Source organism: Aquila chrysaetos, chromosome 7 (assembly GCF_900496995.4).
Source record: "Aquila chrysaetos chrysaetos chromosome 7, bAquChr1.4, whole genome shotgun sequence".
Classification (NCBI taxonomy): domain Eukaryota; kingdom Metazoa; phylum Chordata; class Aves; order Accipitriformes; family Accipitridae; genus Aquila; species Aquila chrysaetos.
In genome coordinates, this window is record NC_044010.1 from 30,927,880 (window position 1) to 30,934,107 (window position 6,228).

Sequence of the window (6,228 nt, forward strand, 5' to 3'; positions counted from 1 at the left end):
AAATAACCATTATTACTTGGCAAAATGTAATTTTCTAGTAATCATCAGTTATTGAATAAGTGGTATGGAGTGTCTGTGCAAATCAAGGCTCCTTCCCTTGATGTTGTGCTGTTCTGAAAAAGAAAGGTGAAAATAGCTATGTTACAGAAAGCACTGTGCATAATCAACAGGCTTAGCTGACCATCTGCATGCAATATACTGGAAATTGCTCATTTGTACTTCCTAATACAGAGTGCTTGCTTATTTCTTCCTTACAAACTGGATTTCCTTAAGTTAATTTTGCATGTTTTCAGCAATTACTGTAAAAGACTGAAGGCATAGAAGGATAATGATATCAAAATGATATATGAGAAACCACTGAGGAAATCTTACAGAGGAAATCCTGGCCCCAGCAGCACTGATGTGAATTCACTATCACTAGGATTTGACCCTGGAGAAAGCACCAGACCAAAGAATGTTTAGTAACTTGCAGCTCTTCCATTTTCCCTTCGACTCCGACATCATGTCACTCAAGTATTGCCTCTCATTTCTACTCCCTTCTCTCAGCTCCTGTTGTTTACATTAAACTTTTAAAAAGGAGAGTGCAAGGTCCTCAGAGAAGGGACTATCTTTTCCAATCTATGTGAGTAACATAGTTATAAAGATGATGTAAACTGGAGCTTTGCACGTGGGTTAGATTTTCAGACTCACTGACGTAATGGTACAACGAGGCTCTGAAACTCACCCTAGCCAAGCACAACTTGCTGATCATTATGAAATATTACCTATGAAGATGAAAGTTATAGGTGTATTATAGTTAGGCATTTTGAAGATACGAGATAGGTCTTCACAGGCTGTAAAAGGACAGATTGACAGCAGCCTTTCCACATCCTTCCAGCCTGGTTGATGCAAATTATGACCCCTCTGTCCTTCAAAACATAATGCACTGTTCTGACCAGATGCCTGTGTTTTATTTACCTGAGTTTTCTCATGGACTGAAAATACTCAGCTGTCTCATGGCTAAAAACATTTCTGATACACAGAATTATACCTGTCCCAAAACCAACTTTGTCCTTGTATATTTCAGGGTGGAGGGTCAAAAGAAAAGGGCAAGAGCTGAACCTAAGAGTCCTTCTAGAACTTAATGAGTGTGAGAATAAAACAGTAATGCAGGAAATATCCTTCGAAATACACTTAATAATAAAGTCCTGTGGTGTAGCACTACCACCTTTATCGCTCCAGCTCTGAGCCTGGCCTTGCTCATTGTATTCTGCTCCTTTCTGAAAAATAATTATGCCTGCAGTGCAGTTCATCAAGAATACAGGAAAGGTGAGACCAGAAGGGTGCACAGAGCAGGCAAAGGGTATGTCATCTCAGCACCAGTGTGGGAAGAGCTGTGAGAAACAGAGAACTTTAGCTCTTGTCTTTGCACTGGAATCTCTGCAGAAGGGGAGACTGGGGCCTTCCAAAACTCATGCAGCAAGAGCCAATCTCACAATACTGGAAGCCTCTTCTGGAAGCAAGATCTTGCTCACATTTTTCCTAAAGAGAAAGGGCAGTTTGCTAGAGCAAGTAATAAAAATATTAAGATGGGTGTCAGGCATTGTCCTCCTTACCCTAGAAGACTCACTTGCTCCTCTGCCGGTGGCTGAAGCCTTTGACAAGACACCTGGACCATATGGAGGAATTCTTTACCCCTTAAGAAGCTGCAGAAGAAAAGGAGGTGGGGATTGCAAGGTAGAGGAGATGCACTACCTGGAAGGCTTAAGTTAGATGATCAGTTCTCATCTCAAATTATAACCATGTCCTGGACAATACCGTCAAAAGTCAGGGAGAAATTCCCACTATGGTACAAACCTGCAAAGATGCAGAAACCAGTATCAGAAACCAGGGATTGGATTGGATCTTTGCCACAATAAAAGCCACAGAGCAGTTGGTCAGGTTGAAGTGCAAATTAGAATGAGAAGGGATATTGAAATATTTTGGAAAACTTGAACTGGTATTATGTAGCTTTCCCCGACGTGAAATACCCAGGTCCCATTAAAGTCTCAAAAGCAAATTGCTTGTTAACACATGAAGGAAGAATGTGCATCAGATATATACGTACCTGTTTACACTGACAATAGAGTTTACTTGTGGAAAAATCCTCAACTATAGCCTTGCTATAGTTCATGCCATGCTATCTGGAAGCAGGGGGACACATCTACTTTCATGCAAGCACAGCAGTCCAACCACACTTTGTCCAAGAAATGTAGAAATAGAGCCTAAATGTCCAAACACAGTGCTGAGAAAGAACCAGACGGGTTTTTTAATATATACTTCACTTGTAATGTTTTTTTCTACTATGTAGAAAAACTATCACTAAGCTACAGAATATCAATGTATTAACAAAAAATTGATCTAATTCCTTTCAGTGAACATCAATGAACTTTGTGCAAAAGGCAGAAGTGGTAGGTTATATTTTTACTTTAGTAAGATTTTTTCATAATATCTTACAAGATACTGTCACAGACAAGTTAAGGAAAGCCAGTCTAGGCGAAAGGAGACAAATGTGGGGCTTATAGTGGGTCATAAACTATAAATGAGTCAATGTCTCACTTGTGAAAGGGGCAAATGCCATACAGAATACACAAACCGCACTACAGTCCATGGAGCACATAAAATAATACTTCCAGTTATTAGCAATGTGAAAGGGCATGTGGCAAGCTATATCCAGTGCTGGGAAAAGTCAGGAAGAGGACAAAAAACATGCTTTGTGAAGGAAGATGGTATTATGTGGTCTGGTAAAAAGAACTGGCAATAACAGTCTTCAAAAATGTGAAAGGCTTCTGAAAACAGGAAATGAATAATCTATGCTATATGGCCATGACAGACATGAAAGCAGTTACAAGACTGCAACAAGACAGACATGAGCAAAAATTTTCTAATGATGAAAACAGAAAAAGTATAGGAGATATTGCCTGAGAAGTGGCTTATTAAAAAAAAAAAAACAAACAACTAAACCCAAATGTCCATTAGGAAGGGGGTAGGTACAGCTGATCCTGCCTTGGGGCTGTACAATGAACCACTGGACTCCCTAAGGTCCTTCCTTCCTGAACCTATGTTTCTATGCTTTTCAAACAAGATGAAATACTGTATTTGCTTCTTTTATCCTGTTCCAGAGTTGACATGAGAAGAGACAAGCAAATTATTTTTCCTTTGTCTGTCAGCCAACTGAAATAAATTCAGTGGAGCCTGCATGGCTTAGCTTCCTCCACCACACGTATGTTTTAGTATTGACATTGATGACCACAGGAGCACACATTGTCTTCACTTCTCTTTGGTTGCCTGTGTACTGGAGATAGAGCTTCTCTTCTAGCAGATTGTATCACCACCAGTTTCTGCTTCTTTCTTCTATAATATCAGTGAGGAAGTTGCATTCAAACTTATATTTGTCAGGTTACTAAATATTTCTACAAGCAATAAACTAGTAAGCTGGTTGTAGTTCATAACCTAGACTGCAAAATGGTTACGGTGAAGTGTGGGTTACATAAATAACTCACCATAAAAATGTTTCCCTATAAACTGCCTGAGCACAAGATAACAATTATCATAGAATAAATCTGACTCAAGGTCGGAAATGCCCTGCAACAATATATCCCCCTAAGCATCATATTATATCTATGCATTTATCTTCTACAGGCTCAACCATAATACATCACTCACTCACTTCAGTAAGAGCTCACTCTTGATGTACAGAATGGATTTTTTTTTTTTCCTGGCAAGGCTTTCATAGCTGAGCATACTTTATCATGAGCAGCTCTGCCTAATAGATGTTTTCAACCAAACTCATCATTTTAGTATCACAGTACCCTTTATCTTGCAAGAATGCATTTTGGAGAATTCCTGCAGCCAATTCCTAACTTTAAAGGGCATAGTTTTCCTCCCACTAAGATTGGAAAAAAATGTCGTAAGTACATCTCTTAGCTTTTAGCACTTCATGACTGTGCTAGCCAAGAGCTGGCAGTCACATACTCTCAGCCACCAGAATTTTCCGTTGTCCAAAGCCTTCATCTCATCACACAACAAGGGCTGCCGCCACAGCCCATAGCCTTGGGCTCCCTACCTTGGTTTCAAGAGTGTGTGGGAAGCTGAGAGGGGCCATATGAACCACCCTGACAGCAGCAGCCTGCTCCTACTCATGCTTCTACCAGGTGTTGCTCAGATCTCTGCAGCAACAGGCTGCAGGCACAGAAGCAGCATGCTTCTTTTAGGTGTCTGTGTAAGTGTTCTTCTAAATGCGTGTGCATCAGAAAATATGGCGCTTCCAGGAAACAATGAACTTTGTGTGCTTATGCTGTACACATGATCTGCACACGTACAGCAAATCCAGTGCCCCTGGGAAAGGGTGAAGTGACCCTTGTGGGGCAGGTCTGCTGCTTATATACAATAATGCCCATCTTCCGATGGGAAAGAGCTGTCTAGTATTGGCTCCCTTTGACCCCATAAGATGACGGGTGTCTTCCTCAGCTGGAGAAGCATAGCATCAGTGATGCACAAAGTGAAGGCCTGTTTGTGTCAGCCATTAACACTGCGGACATAACAATACATCATTTGGGTTCCTTCTCAAGGAGACTGCCATCCGGGAGAGCCCTAGTTGTTGTTAGGAGTGTGGCCAGTCAAGAACCATATTAGAAAACTACCAAAGAATTATTCACAGCAGACTAACAGGAACATGACTGCCACTGGAAAGGCTTGTCTCCTGAAAATGGCATTCCTAATATTTATGAGCTAATAAAAGGTTGTCATTTCACTCCATTTATCAAAGAGCACTGACAGTATCATAGCTATGCTGAATGTTGCTTTGAAATCCTCTTGTTGAGATTTCAGAGGTACTTCAGCAATACTAATATACTGACTTCTTTTTCTTTACGGCTTCAGAAAAAGGATAAATAACAGCCTTTGTCTTAAAGAGCAATCAGTTTACAAACTCACACAGGAAGTTGTGGTGAAGCTGACAATGTTTCACAGATTATGTCCTACTTTGTTACTTTCATCACAACACGCTTTCTCCTCACTCGTCTACTGACTACGTCATATGATGATCATGATAGATATGATGGCCCACACTGAGTGGTAGTTAATAGCCTATTATTCACTCAGTTGTTACACAATAAATACACTTCTGTATTACATATTTATTGCATTGCATATTTATTGCTCAAAATAAATTAATAATAGAAACCAGAAACTAAAACTACACTGATTGTTTAAACACTTCATAAAGTATTTTTTCTTTAAAGAAACTGTGCTAGGTACAGGCACCTGTAGCATACTAGGTAACATTAGACACCACGCATTTCAGAGGACATGGTTAGCCACAACCTCTCGTCCACAGCCTTCACTGTAATGGTATCAGCCTCTTTTCAATCATGAGGTTTTTTGATAGGACAGGTTTTCAGCTTTTATATCCCTGAGTTGCTTAATGCAGCATATACATTCATTCATTTAAAGGAATCAATAGCATTTGCATTTCATAAGCACAGTTAGATACCAAAGGTACTGGCTTTTAACAAGCCTAGGCTTAGTAGACATGCTCGGTGTATGTGTAGCACCTCATAGCAGAAGAGGCATCAACAACAGTTAGGAACACTTTTATCCAGAAGTATGGCTGGAAGGATTGTTATCTCCTTAAGCAACAAAAAATGTAATGTTTATAACACATAGGATGTAGGGGGCATAGACCTTTGCCTACCAGAGTTTCAAATCTTTAATATAAAACCCCAGAACTTCTGTCTACAAAAAGCGAGCTGGGTCCAGGCCCCACTTCAAGGACTGTAGCGTGCATGCGGCATTCAATACTGTAGCATTTGTTCAAATATTCAAGAACCAGGGCAGACTGCACAGATTTCCCCCCAGACAAATGCCCTAACTATAGAATGAGAGGAATTATGGTCCCTCCCTGTGACTCAACGCAGCTTGTGGTTTAGTGGTTTTTAATTTTATTTTTGATTAAACAGAATGGGTCATTTTTCGTATGAGCTGCGTGAACGGGCTCTGTTGACACTTACGGGTTGGGATGGAATAATGGTGACCAGACAAGGGCAGAACTAAGGGAGGAAACCCGAGTGCTGTGAAGACAGCACGTGAGAGATGCACAACCACCGACCCGCAGCCCGCAGGGCAGCAGTCCCGGCGGGCCTGCAACAACCCGACCACCAAGCGCCTGCCCGGCCAGTACCAGGCCGCCAGCCCACGCTGGCAACAAGA